This window comes from Boleophthalmus pectinirostris, unplaced genomic scaffold, assembly GCF_026225935.1.
Source record: "Boleophthalmus pectinirostris isolate CB_2022bp ecotype Guang Dong unplaced genomic scaffold, ASM2622593v1 HiC_scaffold_20, whole genome shotgun sequence".
Taxonomy (NCBI): domain Eukaryota; kingdom Metazoa; phylum Chordata; class Actinopteri; order Gobiiformes; family Gobiidae; genus Boleophthalmus; species Boleophthalmus pectinirostris.
Window position 1 is genome coordinate 6575807 of NW_026571153.1, and position 22343 is coordinate 6598149.

The window sequence follows — 22343 nt, forward strand, 5'->3', positions numbered from 1 at the left end:
AACCAGGACTAAACTAAGACTAAACCAGGACTAAACTAAGACTAAACCAGGACGACATCAGGTCTAAACCAGGACTAAACTAAGACTAAACCAGGACTAAACTAAGACTAAACCAGGACGACATCAGGTCTAAACCAGGACTAAACTAAGACTAAACCAGGACTAAACTAAGACTAAACCAGGACGACATCAGGTCTAAACCAGGACTAAACTAAGACTAAACCAGGACTAAACTAAGACTAAACCAGGACTAAACTAAGACTAAACTAAGACTCAACCAGGACGACATCAGGTCTAAACCAGGACTAAACTAAGACTAAACCAGGACTAAACAGGACTAAACTAAGACTAAACCAGGACTAAAACCAGACTAAACTAAGACTAAACCAGGACTAAACTAAGACTAAACCAGGACGACATCAGGTCTAAACCAGGACTAAACTAAGACTAAACCAGGACTAAACTAAGACTAAACCAGGACGACATCAGGTCTAAACCAGGACTAAACTAAGACTAAACCAGGACGACATCAGGTCTAAACCAGGACTAAACTAAGACTAAACCAGGACTAAACTAAGACTAAACCAGGACGACATCAGGTCTAAACCAGGACTAAACTAAGACTAAACCAGGACGACATCAGGTTTAAACCAGGACTAAACTAAGACTAAACCAGGACTAAACTAAGACTAAACCAGGACGACATCAGGTCTAAACCAGGACTAAACTAAGACTAAACCAGGACTAAACTAAGACTAACCAGGACGACAGGTCTAAACCAGGACTAAACTAAGACTAAACCAGGACTAAACTAAACTAAACAGGACTCAGGTCTAACCAGGACTAAACTAAGACTAAAGACTAAACTAAGGACGACATCAAGGTCTAAACCAGGACTAAACTAAGACTAAACAGACTAAACTAAGGGACGACATCAGGTCTAAACCAGGACTAAACTAAGACTAAACCAGGACGACATCAGGTAAACCAGGACTAAACTAAGACTAAACCAGGACTAAAACTAAGACTAAACCAGGACGACATCAGGTCTAAACCAGGACTAAACTAAGACTAAACCAGGACTAAACTAAGACTAAGACTAAACTAAGACTAAACCAGGACGACATCAGGTCTAAACCAGGACTAAACTAAGACTAAACCAGGACTAAACTAAGACTAAACCAGGACAACATCAGGTCTAAACCAGGACTAAACTAAGACTAAACCAGGACTAAGATTAAACCAGGACTAAACTAAGACTAAACCAGGACGACATCAGGTCTAAACCAGGACTAAACTAAGACTAAACCAGGACTAAACTAAGACATCAGGTCTAAACCAGGACTAAACTAAGACTAAACCAGGACTAAACTAAGACTAAACCAGGACTAAACTAAGACTAAACCAGGACTAAACTAAGACTAAACCAGGACTAAACTAAGACTAAACCAGGACGACATCAGGTCTAAACCAGGACTAAAACAGGACTATCACAATTTTTGACTAATCTGATCCAGATTATGACTGACATGAGAATGCACAATGTTACACGCTCTTTTGATCATTTTATTTATACCAAACATCCCAACCCGGGTGTGTCCCAGTTTAGAATTTTGTAAATCTGGTCACTCTAGTCTAATCTAACAGTACAACATTTAAGACTTGCCCTCTTTCTTACATCAACTCAATTTCTTGCAAGCGCTAAAACTGACAGCTCTCTGGCATGTTTGTTTTGTAAAAGTAGCTCACTGGAGAAAAAAGGTTGGAGACACCTGGTCTACATGTTCAAAGCTCAAAATGCTCTGTTCCACCTTGTGATGTCATTAAGAAGTAGTTTCCATGTTTACAGCAACTTTTAGTTCAATAGAAATGAGCAAATCCAGAGCCCAAATTATCCAAAGTGATTCTGGTGAAGGTATATGGAGTTTAAAAACAAAATGGAGCACTCCCTGTATTACGTCATGACATCACAAAATGAATCACCGTATGACTGTATCGTAAACGATTTTCGTCCACACATGTCGTGTCTGTGTCCAGAAGTCTTCCCTATCCACACAGTTTTGAGCACATTTGTTTACATTTTACAGAAATGAAACTTAAAACCGCATGGCTCATTTGCATAAACAGAGACCTCAAAAAAAAAAAAAAGAAGCTTGCTATTGTGCGCTGATGCGGTCCAGCTTCTGTCGGACTAAAGGACATGAGTCAGTGGAATATGAGTGTTCTTTCTGTGACAGAGGGGTGTTCTGCTGATGGTGAGTCTGTTCTGTGCTTCTATCGTGTCGTATGGTTCATGTTAAACATTTCAGAGATTATACGTCTGCAGGTCGTACACATAGACCGTATATATGAATGGGCATATATTCTAGCCTCTTAGGCGGTGAATTACTTTACATTACTTCATCAGCTTATCGATGTTTTCAGGCGTCCACGCGGTGCCGGATCAGATCTGTACTCAGATGAATTCGTGGGAGCTGGAGGCACCAGATCGTTCCGTCTCTGGAGCAGTTTTTCAATCAGATTAGTGTGGACGAACACTGCATCCACAACGAAAATGACTCGAATACATACTAGTGTGGATGGAGCCAGAGTGTGAATGAAACAAAACACAAATTCACGTCTGTTTATGATGAGGAAACATTATAACAGATCAAAAATGGGGTAATATGAACATTTAAATGTCCAGAACGTCTTATGTGCAATACAAATATTTTCAAACTCAACAAAGTATACAATTTTATTCATTTTATTTATTCAGTCATCTATTCATGCCTGGTCTCGCTGTGTCTTTTTCACTCAAACGGGGGGAAAACAAAGTGCACGGCTTCATCTCACACATAACTGTTCGAGCACAACCCCTGACAGACCAAGGTGAGACTCCAGGCCGTGGCGGTGCATCCAGAGGAATATGAGACGAGAGCGCGGGGGCCTCCGGGGAGGAGCCGCACACATGTTGTGGCTCACGGTGAAATGTCAGTCTTGCAGCTTCACATGCACTGGGGATGTGTGAGGAGTAATTTAGACCGCATCATAAAACATAAACATATAGGTCTCTCACATCAGGAGCCTCGCAGGAATTTTGTTTAAAGACATAGGACCTCATTTCCTAGTGAGCCAGAGTGTTGGAGACGTGTGGAGACACTTTTTAAAATATTCCAGCCAGTCCTTGTATTTGCAGAGGTCACTGGTGCTAGGCTAGTGCATGTCAATGGCCATAGTTATCCTGCCACTAAAAACAGTCTTACCCACTCCACAAAACACCCGAAACAAATCTGTTACTACACCAGACTGTCAATGTAAATGTCTGTGTTGACAGAATAATGTTTGAAATAAAACTAGCCTTGCATCGCATGATTCGTCGCATATTGAGGGACTATTTTCTCATATATCAGTCCGCCGCTGCAGAGCTTTTTATCAGGAAGTACAACTCACTGCTGCTGCTCAGACATAAATTCTTCAAATACAAGGTTGGTTTTACTTCTAAAATTATTCTATCAACACAGACATCTACATCAACAGTCTGGTGTAATAATACATTTGCTTCGGGTGTTTTGTGGAGTGGGTAAGACTGTTTTTAGTGGCAGGATAACTATGGCCATTGACATGCACTAGCCTAGCACCAGTGACCTCTGCAAATACAAGGACTGGATGGAATATTTAAAAAAGTGTCTCCACACGTCTCCAACACTCTGGCTCACTAGGAAATGAGGTTCCATGTCTAAAATTCCGTACTGGCCCTTTAAAGCGACCTATAATGCAAAATTGGCTTTTCAGAGATTTTAATCAAGTTATAGTTGTCTCTCTTCTCATCTACCTTCTCAGAGTTGTATCTGGAGTGATTTAAGTGCTTATTTTCAAGAAGACATATTGCCAATCAACCCACATTTTTTTACCGTCATTTATTTTCTTAATCTGTGAAATTTGTAGGATTTGGCAGTGTTATATAGTTATTTTGGTATTAAAAAGTAAATAAATAAAATAATAATAATAATAATAATAATAATAATAATAATAATAAAAATAATAATAATAATAATAATAAATAAATATAAATTAAAAAATAAATAAATGCATGCTACTCCATCAGAGATCCTGACAACTTCATAGCTCTTTGTTGTGATGACAGCGACTTCATCTCCCACTGGACACCTCACTTTTCTGATGCAGAATTCAGTGTTTTTTATCAGTCATTTCACATAAATATTGCAATTTAACATGTCCAAACGATAAAGATAATATAATGATCCACGGATGTCATAGATTATAAAAGCGTAGCAGACACAAGCACAACAAATCTTCTTTATGTGAAAATTTGATTGTCAAATATCCACTTCTTTACTTCTTTACTTGTTTGCCATTTTTGTTCGTTCATGTTTGCGTCCAGATTGCCTTCACTGCACATTTATAGCTTTTATTAGCTTTATACAAACTTACTTTTATTGCGTTATTACTTTTTAAAGTTCACTCACCTTCACTAGAATAATTTGGATAATTTCAGACCCGGAATTTCAAATCTCTACTGAGCTAAAGGTAAAAAGAGAGATAACGACCACATATTTTGAGTTTTGGAGACGTAGAGAGACCAGTAATAAAGGGTAACTCAATGAAACAAACAAACAAACAAAAAAACACAGCTTCGGGTCTGTTTTGGATGAGGTATTGGAATAATTTTGTGTAATATAGGACCTTTAAGTAATGTAAACAAATCGAAAATGACCTTGGACTTGCTCAGTAGGCAGTAATCATCTTTCTAGAGGTTATACTAGAAGCATAACTGTAGATTTATCCTTATATATGTTTTGTTTTGTTTTTTATCTCAGAAAAGATTGTTATTTTTCTATCTTCATTTCCACTGGGTAAATCTCTCCAAAAGGCTAACAGTCCTCGCGTCCTGCCAGTGCTGCTCAGGTGGTGTTGTCTCTGATAATGGACATAATAGCAGCTCATTTGTGTAAATGGATCAGAGTTTGGGAGACGAGGGAGGAAGAGGAGAGAGGAGGAGGAGGAGGAGGAGGGCAGTGGAGCAGGTGTGAGGGGCTTTCACCGCTCTGGGCTCTCCTCACCGAAGCTGCGAGGCCTCCCGAGATGTTCTTCTTGAGAATGCACCATCGGAGGAGCCGTCTACACCGGGAGCAGAGAGTCATCCACCACTTAAAGGGAGAGATGAGGCCGCAAAAAACACCAACTCTCCACCAGGACACAGGGCCCAAGGGAGAGATGAGGCTGAAAAACACCAATCATTCACCAGGACACAGCCCCTCAGGGAGAGATGAGGCAAAAAAATACAACAACTCTCTACCAGGATATAGGGCAAAAGGGAGAGATGAGGCCAAAACGCCAACCGTTCACTAGGACACAGGGCCCAAGGGAAAAGATGAGGCCCAAGCACCAACCCACCAACCACCAATCTTTCCAGTACTATGTCTCCCGTCTATGGAAGTACCTGCCGGAGAACCTGAGGGCTGCAGAAAAGGTTCACGTTTTTAAGAGTAGGCTCAAGACCCACCTTTTTAGCTTAGCTTTTGATTGAAATCTTATACTTTTACTTGTTTCTATTGTTCACATTTTGTTATATTTATTTATGTTCTGCATATTTTTTGGTTTTCAACTCTCTGCTCAAGGTGTAGATAGACGTCTCTCTGCTCCAGGTGTAGACGTCTTTCTGCTCCAGGTGTAGACGTCTCTCTGCTCCCGGTGTAGATAGACGTCTCTCTGCTCCCGGTGTAGACGTCTCTCTGCTCCCGGTGTAGACGTCTCTCTGCTCCCGGTGTAGACGTCTCTCTGCTCCAGGTGTAGACGTCTTTCTGCTCCAGGTGTAGACGTCTCTCTGCTCCCGGTGTGTAGACGTCTCTCTGCTCCCGGTGTAGACGTCTCTCTGCTCCCGGTGTAGACGTCTCTCTGCTCCCGGTGTAGACGTCTCTCTGCTCCCGGTGTAGACGTCTCTCTGCTCCAGCGTCTCTCTGGTGTAGACGTCTCTCTGCTCCAGGTGTAGACGTCTCTCTGCTCCCGGTGTAGATAGACAACTCTCTTCTCCCGGTGTAGACGTCTCTCTGCTCCAAGTGTAGACGTCTCTCTGCTCCCGGTGTCAGTGACTCTCTGCTCCTGGTATAGATGTCTCCCTGCTCCTTGTGTAGACGTCTCTCTGCTCCTGGTTTAGACGTTTCTCTGCTCCCTGTGTAGATAGACGTCTCTCTGCTCCCGGTGTAGATAGACGTCTCTCTGCTCCAGGTGTAGACGTCTCTCTGCTCCCGGTGTAGACGTCTCTCTGCTCCTTGTGTAGACGTCTCTCTGCTCCCGGTTTAGACGTTTCTCTGCTCCTTGTGTAGACGTCTCTCTGCTCCCGGTGTAGACGTCTCTCTGCTCCTTGTGTAGACGTCTCTCTGCTCCAGGTGTAGACGTCTCTCTGCTCCCGGTGTAGACGTTCTCTGCTCCAGGTGTAGACGTGTCTCTGCTCCAGGTGTAGATAGACGTCTCTCTGCTCCCGGTGTAGACGTCTCTCTGCTCCCGTGTAGTAGACGTCTCTTCTCGCCCGTGTGTATACGTCTCTCTGCTCCCGGTGTAGATAGACGTCTCTCTGCTCCCGGTGTAGACGTCTCTCTGCTCCCGGTGTAGATAGACGTCTCTCTGCTCCGGTGTAGATAGACGTCTCTCTGCTCCAGGTGTAGATAGACGTCTCTCTGCTCCCGGTGTAGATAGACGTCTCTCTGCTCCCGGTGTAGATAGACGTCTCTCTGCTCCCGGTGTAGACGTCTCTCTGCTCCAGGTGTAGATAGACGTCTCTCTGCTCCCGGTGTAGATAGACGTCTCTCTGCTCCCAGGTGTAGACGTCTCTCTGCTCCCGGTGTAGACGTCTCTCTGCTCCCGGTGTAGATAGACGTCTCTCTGCTCCAGTGCTCCTCTAGTGTAGACGTCTCTCTGCTCCAGGTGTAGATAGACGTCTCTCTGCTCCCGGTGTAGACGTCTCTCTGCTCCCGGTGTAGACGTGTCTCTGCTCCAGGTGTAGATAGACGTCTCTCTGCTCCCGGTGTAGATAGACGTCTCTCTGCTCCCGGTGTAGATAGACGTCTCTGCTCCCCGGTGTAGACGTCTCTCTGCTCCTTGTGTAGACGTCTCTCTGCTCCAGGTGTAGACGTCTCTCTGCTCCCGGTGTAGACGTCTCTCTGCTCCTTGTAGACGTCTCTCTGCTCCCGTGTAGATAGACGTCTCTCTGCTCCCGGTGTAGATAGACGTCTCTCTGCTCCAGGTGTAGATAGACGTCTCTCTGCTCCCGGTGTAGACGTCTCTCTGCTCCCGGTGTAGACGTTCTCTCTGCTCCTCGGTGTAGACGTCTCTCTGCTCCCGGTGTAGACTCGTAGACGTCTCTCTGCTCCCGGTGTAGATAGACGTCTCTCTGCTCCCGGTGTAGACGTCTCTCTGCTCCCGGTGTAGACGTAGACAGCTCTCTTCTCCCGGTGTAGACGTCTCTCTGCTCCCAGTGTAGACGTCTCTCTGCTCCCGGTGTAGATAGACGTCTCTCTGCTCCCGGTGTAGATAGACGTCTCTCTGCTCCCGGTGTAGACGTCTCTCTGCTCCCGGTGTAGATAGACAGCTCTCTTCTCCCGGTGTAGACGTCTCTCTGCTCCCAGTGTAGACGTCTCTCTGCTCCCGGTGTAGATAGACGTCTCTCTGCTCCCAGTGTAGACGTCTCTCTGCTCCAGGTGTAGATAGACGTCTCTCTGCTCCCGGTGTAGACGTCTCTCTGCTCCCGGTGTAGATAGACGTCTCTCTGCTCCAGGTGTAGATAGACGTCTCTCTGCTCCAGGTGTAGATAGACGTCTCTCTGCTCCAGGTGTAGATAGACGTCTCTCTGCTCCAGGTGTAGATAGACGTCTCTCTGCTCCCCTAAAAATAATAAAGGAAAATGAGTTAAAGGTAACAGTGCCTAAAATAAATAAATATAGTAAAATATTTATAATAAAAACAAGTAAAAGTCCAAAATTTCAATCAAAACTTTTACACAATACACCCAGCAGTACTGTGTGTATAATTTAGTAGTCCAACTTCAAATTTCAGGTATTTTTTCTTTTACTTTTAGACGCAATGATCCAAAAAGTTGTGCCAGTTTCCACCAATAAAAACAAAGTGTTGAAATGGTGTTTGGTCCATTTGAATAACACACTTTACTAATCAATCACGAGCATTGTGTAGCTGGGAGGAGAACAGCTGAGTTCATTTTGTTGTCTGTTTATACAAATAATAAAACGATAATTGCCATTTGAAACTTTTTTTTATTCTTATTCGCACACTACGGACAGGTTTCTGAACAAGCTTTGTGTTCTGTTTTCTTAACGAAGCTTAAAAAGTAAGTCATTCTTCACTTACATTATGCATTCTGACCATCTTAATTATTCAACACGATGAGTTTAGAAGCATTTTTCACGACTCTCGAAGACCAGAGAGGCTTTTTGTTGTGAAGGTCAAGCTACCAACAACTAGTATGCTAACACACACCTCCTGGATCTCTGATAAAATGCTTTTTTTTTAGGTGAAGACAGCCCACAGTGGACTTATTTTGACCTCAAGATCTGCCTATAAAAATATCTTAACCCCCTAACCCTAATACAAGTTTTGCTCAAATACAAGAAAAAAAAAAAAAAAGATGTTTAAAGGATTTGTTGTGTCTAAACTTTTTGTTGTTGTTGTTGTTGTTGTTGTTATAGTCTATGTATGAAAAACTAGGGATGTAACGATATCCAAATCTCTCGGTATGATATTATCACGATATGTATCTCACGGTGCGATATTTATTGCGATATTTTGAAGAGGCTTTTTTGCTTTTTAAAATAGTTTGACAAGATTTTGGTGTGAATTATTTCCATCATAATCCCAAGAATTCAAGTAAAAAACATATTTCTTCATGTTGTCTGGGCTGAAATGAATCATGGGATATGTAGTTCCTGATGTTTATAAGCTGTTGCTACTTGACCTCAAGAGCTGCATATACAAATATCTTTAAAAAATGTTCTCAAATACATGGGAAAAAAAACCCCAAAAAAAACAAAAACAAAACACATTTAAAGGCTTTGCAGGATCTGAACTTTTTTGAGCTGTCATATTCTATGTTTTCCTCCATAAAAACCTCTGGTATTTTGCAGAGGCTTTTTTGCTTAAAATAGTTGGACAAGAATTTGGTGTGATTTTTGTCAGTCATATTCCCAAGAATTCAAGTAAAAAACATATTTCTTCATGTTGTCTGCACTGAAATGAATCATGGGATATGTAGTTTCCTATGTTATTAAGCTGTTACTACTTGACCTCAAGAGCTGCTTATACAAATACATGGGAAAAAAAAAAAAAAAAAAAAAAGATGTTTAATGGCTTCGCAGTATCTGTCATTATATTCTATGTTTTCCTCCATAAAAACATAAAAAACTAGGGATGTAATGATATCCAAACCCCTCATTATGATATTATCATCATATGCATCTCACAGTACAGTATTTATTGTAATATTTTGCAGAGGCATTTTTCCATTAAAATACTTTGATAAGTATTGTATGTAGTTCCCAATGTTTATAAGATGTTACCACTATAAAACCATGCATTTAGGCAAAGGAACTTGTAATTTGATATATTGTGACAGGCTCACGATATTATTGTGAGACTTTGACGATAGAGTATCATAGTATTTTGGAGTGTAACGATATCCAAGTCTCATGATACAATATTGTCAAGGTATGAACCTCACGCTATGATATTTATTGTGATATGTTGGGGAGGCTCACGATTAGGGATGTAACAATATCCAAATCTCTCTGTACGATATGTTCACAATATACATCTCATGGTACGATATTTATTATGATATTTTGTGGAGGCATATTCACAAAACTGTGAATGTGCTACTTTTTCCTCTTAAAATGCCTTGACAAGACTTAATCCAAAGAACTAAGACGTAGAAGTGTTTACAACTGTTATTTCTTCATGTAGTCTGCACAGAAATGGAGCAAAGGATCATGGTCTATGTAGTTCCCTCTGTCCTTTTTTTAGCTATTACTGCACCATAACTCTTAATTTAAGCAAAGAGACTTGTAATTCGATATATTGTGATGGTCCACGATGTTATTGTGAGACTTTTGACGATACGATATCATGATATTTTGGTTATTGTTACATTCCTAGTAAAAGCATAAAAAAATTGGTTATGAAACTTGGCTCCATTACCATTTGTTTGAACAATTTTGTCTTTTCTGGTGCTGAGTTTCTGAAGTACTGTTCTTGACCCCATGGTGAACCTGCAGTACTTTTCCAAATACTTTTCTGTCCTTAACTATGCACGTAGAATATCTCTATAACTGTGATTTATCTGCGCAGGAAGAACATGGCTCTTGTGGTATTGGACAGACTCCCCACAAATCACGTATTTAATGGTTAAACTGTGTATATGTGTGTGTATATGTGCGTGTGTGTACGTGTACGTGTGTGTGTGACTGTCCCTGCTCTAATGTGGAGTGAGCTCAGGGCTTTCTAAAGGAAGCATCACTTTCCCGTGTCCTTGAGGAGCACTCAGACATGTGACCTTGACCACCGCTGGGTCCCGGGGGTCCTGGAGCCTTCACGTGTTTGAGCAGCAGCAGATGACACACAGGTCTGCTGCTGTCACTGTCGCTGCTCATGTTTGGATCCTGTGACAGATGGCAGTTTAAATATGGTGCTATCACATGCGCGCTGAGGTTTTTGGTGAAGGCGTGATATGATACATGCAAGTGTTTGAAAACAATAAGATTAACAAGATTGAAATAGATAGAATATTACTTTTCATATTTTAAAGCTCTATATTATTTGCAAAAATGACTCCTGTGAGCTTTAGGCCATGTTAGGATGTGTGGACAATTCCATTTGCCTTTCTGCTGAGTGAGGTGATAATGTTTTGAACTGAGAACAAGCCACTACAATTAAAACGGAACCTATATGTGGAAAAAAAAAAGACAAAAACAAAAAAACAAAACTAAGGTTATGGAGCGAAAAAAATCAAAGGATGGCATTAAAAAAAAAAAAAAAAAGCATATAATCCAGTGCAGTATGTGTGACCATCTCTAAGTTTTTTGTTTTTTTTTCTTATCCAGCTCATGTGGGCAGCAGTCTAAGCAGGGACTCCCACACTTCCTTCACCCCGGACACTTCCTCTAGGGCAGGGGTGTCAAACTCATTTTGGTCCGGGGGCCGTATCCAACCGACTTTGATCCCAAAGGGGCCGGATCAGAAAACTCATGTCATATAAACCCCAAAAATAACAATAAGTTCAAATATTTGTGCAGAGAAACGCAAATCTATTACAGAAATCTTTTTAATTGATGAACTCTTTCTTATTATAATATTATAATATTATGAACAACCTGAAACTTTAAGAAAAATTCAATTTCAACACAATGTTTTAACATGAACTTGTATGCAAATAGGAATAAGTCAATTTTTCTTGTAAAATCCTGCACTCGGCTCCACATTATTCTGATCAGGATGTCACGGTCAACAGTCAAAACGATCGTCCTTTAAGAGCGTTTGGAAGTCTTCAATTGTGCTGCTCTGGTGGGAGGGGCCACGTACAGAGACGCTGGAGACGCTGCTGTGATAAACACCACAGAAAATTAACAATATTTTAATAGAAAATATAATTAAAATATTTTAGTAGAAAATCACCCAAGGGCCACATTAAAGGTCTTGGGGGGCCGGATCTGGCCCCCGGGCCTTATGTTTGACACCTGTGCTCTAGGGTGTTCCCAGGCCAGCTGAGAGACATAGTCCCTCCAGCGTGTCCTGGGTCTTCTCTCCCGATGGGACATGCCCGGAACACCTCCCGAGGCGTCCAGGAGGCATCCGGAACAGATGCTCGAGCCACCTCAGCTGCTCCTCTCGACATGGAGGAGCAGCGGCTCTACTCCGAGCTCCTCCCGTGTTACCGAGCTCCTCACCCTGTCTCTAAGGGAGCTCCCAGTCACCCTGCAGAGGAAACTCATTTCGACCACGTGTATCCGCGATCTCGTCCTTTCGGTCATTACTCAGAGCTCATGACCATGGGTGAGGGGAAGAATGAAGATTGACAGTTAAATCGGGAGCTTCGTCTTTCAGCTCAGCTCTCGCTTCACCACAACGCTCCAATACAGCGACCGCATCACTGCACCGATCCGCCCGTATATATGTATGTATGAAAAAGAAAACTAAGTCGTTGTGTATAAAAGTGATGACCTCTGTTTGCAATTGATTAATATTATTATTTAAATGAAATGTATTAATTTGAGATGTTTTACAGTAACTATCAGTTTTAATGTTTTGTTTGGAAATGGGAAAAAATAGGAAAATAACTATAAATATAATATAAATATAAATATAAATAACTAATAAATATAAAATGACTCTTCTTTTTGCTTTTTTTCATTAATTTCTTGTATGTTTAATGTTATGGCACTGTTATTGTCTTTTTGTTGTTTATGAATGAAATAAATAAACAAATATACAAAAATAAATATAATATAAGATGTATGGAGTCGAAATGAGTTTCCTCTGCAGGGTGTCTGGGCGCTCCCTTACAGATAGGGTGAGGAGCTCAGTCACACGGGAGGAGCTCAGATTAGAGACGCTGCTCCTCTCGACGTGCTCCAGCAGAGGTGGCTCGAGCATTCTGTTCCGGATGCTTCTTGGGCACCTCCCCTGGGCATGTCCCAACGCCTCAAGATCCCCCCCCCAGAGGAGCTGGAGATAATTTCAGGATAATTTCAGCCCTGGAAAAACTACACTAAATGACATCACAGGGCGGAACTGAGCGTTTTGAACTTTAGAGATGTAGACAGACTAATAATAAAATATTACTCAAACATGTAAATGAAACAAAACACAACTTCAGGTATGTTTGTGAGAAGCGAACAGCATCATAACATGAATACATACTTTGTTTAAGGGCTTCTTCTTCTACTGCTTCTTCTTCTTTCACCCCGATCTGAACTGGACACGAGGCAAACATCAAACCCTCCGCTGCTCCGGCTGTGATGTCTGCTCGTTTGTGGGGACAGATCAGTGTGTGTGATGTGTGTGTGTGTGTGTGTGTATATAATGTGTGTTGGGCCCCTGCTGCGTGGCCCCGGGGGACAGTGCTGCTCCTCTCAAGATCAGGGGACATCACAGACTGGGGCCGATCAGGCTGACACAAGCGCACTAGCCACTGCCTCCTCGCATCCTCGTCTCCTAAATTTCATAGCGAAACCTACTGCTATGTATCACTTTGTATTTCTGTAAGACGCAGTACTTTTCATTTTAAGGTTACACGCTCATACGTGAAGGTAGCGCGAATAAAGAGAGTCCTGTGTCTTGATTTGTAAGTTCTCTCAAAGCATCGAAGCTGTTCTTTTAGACACCGTTTACACTGAAACAAATCACCGTATCACAGCGTCGGAAACGATCTGCGTCCAGACACGTCGTTTCTGTGTCCGCAGTCAAAGCCGCCAACGCAAAACCGCCTGAAACGCTGGTCAGGTGATCGGCTGGTGTCACGTCGTCACGATGTCCCGACCTGAGCGGTAAAAACAAGGAAGTCTGAAGTTGCAGCAGCTGAGTTTGAGCCGAGGGAGATGGCAAGTGTAAAAACAGTCTTTTCGTGGACCGACAACGAGGTTCAGTTGTTACTTACTGGATTTTAAGACGAGCACGGTGGCTCAGAGTGAGGACTGACTCATTTCTGTATCCGCAAGTCTTCCCTATCCACACAGCTTTGAGCAGATTTGTTTACGTTTTACAGAAACAAAACTTACAATCACATAGCTAATTTGCATAAACTGAGTGCTCAAAAAACTGCTCGCTATTGTTGCGCTGATGTGGTTCAGCTTCTGTCGGACTAAAGGACACGACTCAGTGGGATATGAGTGTTTTTTTCTGTGACAGAGGGGTGTTCTGCTGATGGTGAGTCTGTTCTGTGTTTCTGTCACGTTGGAGATGGTTCATGTATCACGGAGAGGCGTCTTTTCAGTATGATGGCCCCCGTCTATGGAACTGCCTGCCAGAGGAGCTCAGAGCTGCAGAGAACGTTCATGTTTTTAAGAGTAGGCTCAAGACCCACCTTTTTAACTTCGCTTTAGAATGAAATATCATATTTTTTACTTGTTTCTACTGTACACATTTTAATTATTAATCATAATTAATTATAATTATAAATTAATAATTATTAATTTATTTATTTTAGGCTTATTTTTAGGATATGCAGTGTTTCCTCTGTAGGAGCCTCTGCATCAGGAGCAGGGGTCGGCTGTAGCTGTCGGGTCTGTCCTGTGGGCTCCTGGTGGAGGGTTGGTGTTTGGGCTTCATCTCTCCCCTGGACCCTGTGGTGGTTCATGGTGGTGGTGGACGTCTCTCTGCTCCTGGTGTGGACGGCTCCTCTGATGGTGCTTTCTCAACTGGTTCGCCTGTATTCAGCCTCACAGTTTACTATGTGTCGTTTTATGTATTTTAGCAGGTTAATGTGTGTGTGTGTGTGTGTGTGGTGGGGGGGGGGGGGGTCTGTGTTGTTTGGTTGTAATCGAGTAGGGCAGCTGTGGGAGTTGGGTGGGTGGGTAGAAATGTGGGATTGTGTTACATTTTTGTATGAAAAGTTCTTTATAAATAAAGTTTGATTTGATTTCATTTGATTTGATGTATCAGTGTTTTCAGGCGTCCACACAGTGCCGGATCAGATCTGTACTCAGATGAATTCGTGGGAGCTGGAGGCACCAGATTGTTCCGTCTCTGGCGCCGTTTTGAGTCAGATTAGTGTGGACGAACACTGTATTCACAACGAAAACGACTCAAATACGTACTAGTGTGGACGGGGCCTTAGAGTTACTCACATCTCATTACTGGGAAAACTCAACTTTTTTCACTCGGTCAAATCCTCCAGCTCAGGTATTCCTGACCAATGCTCTAATTGTGATGACTTTTACAACCACGTCAGCTCCCAAAGGGCACCTCAGTTTTCTAACCCAAAAATCAGAGGATTTCTTTCTGTTATTAAGTCGTTTTAGAAATTTTAACATAATAATCCAGGGGTGTCGTAGATTATAACTATATAACAAACACAAACACAATAGATCTTTAAGTTCTAAAATATTAAATGCCAATATGGTTCTCAACTCACGCATGTTCTCTACAGCTTTACCTTACATTTATTTAGTTACAAGTGCTTTTATAGTTCTTAAATATCTAGAAAAACAGGTGTTGTGACTGTGAGCAGAGCTGAATCTCCACAGATCTGACCTGTAACTTGTGTAACTTGGTCTGGTTTGGTCTCCACGAACATCGAAAGGTTTACTGCGGAACGTTCCAGACAAAGCAATAACATCTCCATGGAGAAAAGCATTTGATGAACCCTCCACCAGAAAAGTTACACAATGCACCTTTAAGAATAAGATATGTAAAATGCTTATATCATTCTTAGCTTTGATTCTTGAGCATTTAACTTTTTTCTCCAAAGTTTCCCAAGAGGTTCTCACTGTCCTCTCTCCCCTGAAGTCCAGCCTCCACAGACAGAGTAAAGCCGTTCTCTTAGTGAGTTAGATTCTCGTGTTAAACCTCAGTGTTGATGTTTTCCGAGCGAGCAGCTGCTCAGAGCTCCCTGGTGAGAGCGCGTTAGCTCCTGTGATTATAGGGAAATGGCTTAAGTGTGCAGCTCACTTGTCATCTCTGTGCACGTGTGTGTGTGATGCTCATGTCGCCATGGAGACACTGGTAAATAAAATGGCCAAAGTAATTGCCAATTGTTCTGTGATAGTTGTGTTATGACAGTACTGGAGCTTTGTTAGTCATCAGAAGGTTCAGTTTCATTACTGTTTCATTTACTGGAGCGAGTTTTTGTGTTGATGCTCTTTGTCAAAAATAAATTATGTTGACAGTATTTAGTGATTTGAACATGTCAATATTATATTATCTGTCATGCCACAACCAGTGCATCAGTTTAAATGGACTTATGTAGCATGCCCTGTGCCAGACACGTGCCAAATTTGACCCGTGTCATAATTATATTTGGCCCACGAGATCATATCAAATATATTAGAACTGGCCTACCGGCTATAGAGACATTATTTATTTAAAATGTTGTTATTATTTTATATTAGGCTTGTTCTGGATTTAATGTTTAAGCAAAACTATTATTAAACATTTATTTTAATAAGAAAAGGTTTAACATTATATATCTCACAAGAAGAGAAAACATGCAGATGTTGTTGAAATTTCTCAATAACTATTTAGTTTCACGACTTAGTCTCAGTTTTATATATATATATATATATATATATATATATATATATATATATATATATATATATATATATATATATAGAAGAAAAAATGTGTTTCTCACCTTCCACGGTGGTTGGTCTCTCACCCTCATTCAGCTCGGGTCGTCTACCAGAGGCCTGGGAGCTTGAGAGTTCTGCGCAGTATCTTTGCTGTTCCCAGTACTGCACTTTTCTGGACTGAGATGTCCGATTGTTTTTCCCGGTATCTGTTGTAGTCACTCTTCCAGTTTAGGGGTTACAGCCCCGAGTGTCCGATCACCACAGGCACCACTGATGCCTTTACTTTCCAGGCTCTCTCCAGCTCTTCCTTGAGCCCCTGGTATTTCTCTAGCTTCTCGTGTTCCTTTTTCCTGATATTACCATCGCTTGGTATTGCGATGTCAACCACCACGGCTCTGCTCTGTTTCTTATCCACCACCACTATGTCTGGTTGGTCCATCAACCATTCTGTCAGTCTGTATCTGGAAGTCCCACAGGATCTTGGCTCGGTCATTCTCCACAACCTTTGGAGGTGTTTCCCACCTTGATCCTGGGGTTTCCAGCCCGTACTCTGCACAGATGTTTCTGTACACTATGCCCGCCACTTGGTTATGTCGCTCCATGTATGCTTTCCCTGCCAGCATCTTACACCCTGCAGTTATGTGCTGGACTGTCTCAGGAGCCTCTTTGCACAGTCTACACCGTGGGTCTTGTCTGGTGTGGTAGATCTGGGCCTCTATTGCTCGAGTGCCCAGGGCCTGCTCCTGAGCAGCCAGGATCAGTGCCTCTGTGCTGTCCTTCAGACCAGCCCTCTCAAGCCATTGGTAGGATTTCTTGATATCAGCCACTTCAGTTATGCTCCGGTGGTTCGCCCCATGTAGGGGTTTGTCCTGCCATGATGGTCCCTCCAGCTCCTCTTCCTCTGGACCCCACTGTCTGAGACATTCTCTGAGCACCTCATCTGCCGGGGCCTTGTCCTTGATGTACTCAAGGAGCTTGGATGTTTCATCCTGGACAGTGGTTCCCACACTCACTAGTCCTCGGCCTCCTTCCTTCCGGCCTGCGTACAGTCTCTCTCCCCCTCTCTCTCTCTCTCTCTCTCTCTCTCTCTCTCTCTCTCTATATATATATATATATATATATATATATATATATATATATATGTGTGTGTGTGTTTAAACTCTTTACACCTTCACTAGATCATTTTGGAATTGCCGATCTCTACTAAACTAAAGGTAAAAAACAAACAAATAAGTAACAAATGAATAATGCAGGGTTACTCAAACATGTGTGAATGAACCAAAATAACTCTGGGTATGTTTCTGAGGCGATACCAACACCACAACACTGCTTACAGCTCACATTTTAATTCTGTGCAATCAAAATCTTACTCAGTTCTTTTTAATGAATTCTGATTTGTACAATATTATTAGTCGTCATTACTCACTGCTTTGACGTCTCCTTTGACCAGATCTCCCAGCTCTACATGTGTGACAGGCCCTGGGGGTTCGGAGTGGTCTGGGGTACTCAGCAAATGGACTGGATCTTATTAAAAGCTTAAATTAGTCTCAGTTGTGTCCATTAGTTTTACAGTGATTAAAAGCAGTGGTGGTCGCTAAGTGGACTCTGTATCGGCTAACAATGTCTTAATGTAATTTGCTCGGTGAATCACGCTCACACGGGGGTTGGATGAAAAGCGTGCGGTTTATGTGGTCTTAGTCGGCCATTTGAACTGAAAGAAGACGGAGGCGAGAAACTCAAGAAGGATACGAGAGCATTTAGAGACCAGCGAAAAACAGTGAGAAATGGGTCAAGTATATCTTTATATCTTCTGCTTTAAAGGTCCGATATTATGCAAAATGGACTTTTGAGCGATTTAAACCGTGTTAGAAAGTTGTTACCTCCTCAAAAACAAACCCGGAGTTGTGTTTTCTTTCATTCACACACGTCTGAATATCCCTTTATTATTAGTGTAAGGTCCAAACATTTGTGAAGCCATAGTTGAGGTTTTGTGCACCTTGTTCCACCTTTTAAAATTCCTCAAAAATAAAAGAATCCACAGAGAGTAAAAACTCTTGTATTCACATAGCTGGGACATACAAATACATACCAAACAAGGGGAACTTTTTAAACATATAGGCAGTGTGGGGAAGGTTACTTTTAAAATGTAATCCCCTACAGATTACAGATTACATACCCAAACATGTAGTTTGTAACGTAATCCATTAAATTACTTAAAGTGAGTAATGTAATCTGAATACTGGATTACATACTGGTTTAGACCTGGTTTAGACCTGGTTTTGCCCTGGTTTTAGACCTGGTTTGGACCTGGTTTTAGTCCTGGTTTTAGACCTGGTTTAGTCCTGGTTTGGACCTGGTTTGGACCTGGGTTTAGACCTGGTTTTAGACCTAGTTTTGCCCTGGTTTTAGACCTGGTTTGGACCTGGGTTTAGACCTGGTTTTAGACCTGTTTTAGTCCTGGTTTAGACCATGTTTAGACCTGGTTTAGACCTGGTTTTAGACCTGGGTTTAGACCTGGTTTTAGACCTGGTTTTAGACCTGGTTTAGTCCTGGTTTAGACCTGGTTTAGTCCTGGTTTAGACCTGGTTTTAGCCTGGTTTACCTGGTTTTAGACCTGGTTTAGTCCTGGTTTACCTGGTTTGGACCTGGTTTAGACCTGGTTTTACCTGGTTTTAGACCTGGTTTGGACCTGGGTTTAGACCTGGTTTTAGACCTGGTTTAGTCCTGGTTTAGACCATGTTTAGACCTGGTTTAGACCTGGTTTTAGACCTGGGTTTAGACCTGGTTTTAGACCTGGTTTTAGACCTGGTTTAGTCCTGGTTTAGACCTGGTTTAGTCCTGGTTTAGACCTGGTTTAGGCCTGGTTTAGACCTGGTTTAGTCCTGGTTTAGACCTGGTTTAGACCTGGGTTTAGACCTGGTTTAGACCTGGGTTTAGACCTGGTTTTAGACCTGGTTTAGTCCTGGTTTGGACCTGGTTTGGACCTGGGTTTAGACCTGGTTTTAGACCTAGTTTTGCCTGGTTTTAGACCTGGTTTTTAGACCTGGTTTTAGGGTTTACCTGGTTTAGACCTGTTTTAGACCTGGTTTAGACCTGGTTTAGACCTGGGTTTTAGACCTGGTTTTAGACCTGGTTTAGACCTGTTTAGTCCTGGTTTAGACCTGGTTTTACCTGGTTTTAGACCTGGTTTAGACCTGGTTTAGACCTGGTTTAGACCTGGTTTTAGACCTGGTTTTAGACCTGGTTTAGTTTTTAGACCTGGTTTTAGACTTGGTTTTATACCTGGTTTTAGACCTGGTTTAGTCCTGGTTTAGACCTGGTTTAGTCCTGGTTTAGACCTGGTTTTAGGCCTGGTTTAGACCTGGTTTAGTCCTGGTTTAGACCTGACCTGGTTTAGACCTGGTTTAGTGTCCGGTAATGAGTGGAATTACTGGGGGAAAAAAAAAAAAAAAAAAAGGGATATAGCCCAAAACATGAAAACAGGAAAATACCTCTGTGTAATCCATTTATTTCAAACAAGTAACTGTAATCCAATTACCACTCACTGAAACAGTAACTGTAACTGAATACAGTTACTCATAATTTGTACTCTGATTACTTAACTCCGGTACATGTAATCTGTTACTCCTGACACTGCATACAGGTGACAGGAGGTCAAACAACTGTTTGGCTCCAATCCACTCCTATTGTGCACGTGCACTCACCTTAAATAAGGAGCCATACACCACAAAATAATACAAAGATTACACAATACTCAAGTAAACTCATGATTAACTGAAAGAGAAATGTAAATAGATCAAATTAGTTGTTGTTTCTGTTATTAACCCTTCCAGTTTTAGTATGTATTGCCTGGATTTTTTTTTTTTTTCTTAATTTTGCATTTAACACTCCTCCTTTTACCCCCAATGAAGTGTTATACATCCTTTTTTTTCAGTACAACTTGTTATTTCACAACCTGCTGCTGTAGTTGTGTCATATGGCTGTAATAAAAGCTACAGGACCAGAAATACACATGAAAAAACAAAAAATAAGTTCACACTTTTTCATACAAAACAAACAGCAAACATGTATAAAGTTAAAGTTAAAGTTATAGTTAAAGAAACCTTTCAAATACCAAGACCAAGATGCATACTTTGCCATTTATTTGAGAAATAACTGCACTTAGAGCGACTTTTTCAATTGTTACGAACACAGACGCTCAGAGCAGACGACGATTTTGACTCACCACACTCTTTGGTAAAGTCTGGGCCGATCAAAATGGACGCAGCGCATGAGTTTGGAGGAAAACAAAGTTCCTATTAAACACTATGTTGTATATATGGAAAGTTTCTATATTTTATGGTTGATAAATTTATGCTCAGTTATGTAAAACATATTCCCAGGTATTGTATGTGATACCGTCGTTCATCCTAAATATGCAAAAATATGTGTTAAACATGTGAATGAAACAAAACAAAACATGCATAGATCTGAAAACATCGCAAAATTGGCTCGTAAATGTGGTGTTTAATATGAAATAGATTGAAAACACATTCTAATCTCACACAAAGATGATTCCTGAGCCGTATATTCGTATTATTATGTAAAAGGAGAGTGTTTTTATTCACCGCTGACTGAACTTTTGCACTGTAGCTGAACCTGCCTGTGTCCCCCCTCTCCTCTGCATTACCCATTAGAGACACACTGTTTTTTTTTACATCTTCACTTTACATTCCGGCTATAGAACATGGGAAACCTCTTTGTGAACTGATTTTTTCTCCCCCCTGTATGATTCTCACATCTTACGTTATGTCACATGCGCTGGAATACACTATATCTCCATTTTGGTTTTGCTCGATGTCCGTTTTAGTCTCAGTCAGTTGGTAAACAGAGGGAAAAAAATAAAAATGCTGTTATGTCAATGCAACCTGTCAAAACCCGAAATGAAAACGTAAAACAAATAAATAAAAAAAAAAATGTGAGGCTCATCACAACTAAAAATAACACATTTACACATTGTTTTTTTATTGTTTTTTGTGATCAAAATGAACTTAGTACTACACTGTGTTTGTTGAAAGACAAGTTTATTTATACAATTGAACGGCTTAAGTTGTTCAGTTGTTGCGTAGTGACTTACTGTATCCTACTGTACTTAAAGGTGCACTGCGCAACTTTTCTGGTGGTGGGTCTGCTACCTGCTTGTCTCCATGGTGTCGATCTATTGCTCAAAAATACAATAATTCCTTCTAGAATAGGGGAGACTCTCCACAGACTTGAACTGTAATGTAGCGTAATGTCTCCCTTATGATATATTGGTTTAATCTACACTCTGGAACATCTAGACCAGACATTATTATTATTATTATTATTATTATTATTATTATTATTATTATTATTATTATTATTAATAATAATAATAATAATAATAATAATAATAATAATAATAATAATAATAATAATAATAATAATAATAATAATAATAATAATAATAATAATATAATAATAATAATAATAATAATATAATGTAATTTATAATAATTGTCATTATTATTATTATTTATTTATTTTTATTTATTTATTTTTTTTTTACCTGAAATAACTCTCAAAGTGAATATATAGACTGTGTTACGTATCTTACACATAAGGTCAAATTTAGATTAGAGACCACATATTAATATCTAGTCAATAGTAAAATGCATAATCAGTGCTTAATTACACGTTTGCTTGTATTTATAAAGTACTTTTAATGCATTTTTGTCTAAGGCCGTATTTTGCGAGTACCAACCCATTAACTATTTTCTTCCCATTAAAGTATTGGAGATTACAATCGATATTTTTGTGCAAACACTGAAATCTTATTAAGCATTAATAAGTGTTTGATTAATACCAACTAAGGCTAAGTAACAGCTAATTAGCAAACCAATTACAAATTAGTTAACTATCAATATGTGGTCCCTAAACTAAAGTGTTACCACATTTTGTTATTATTTTATATTTTGCTTGTTCTGGATTTAAGCAAAACTATTATTAAACATTTATTTTAATAAGAAAAGGTTTAATATTACATATCTC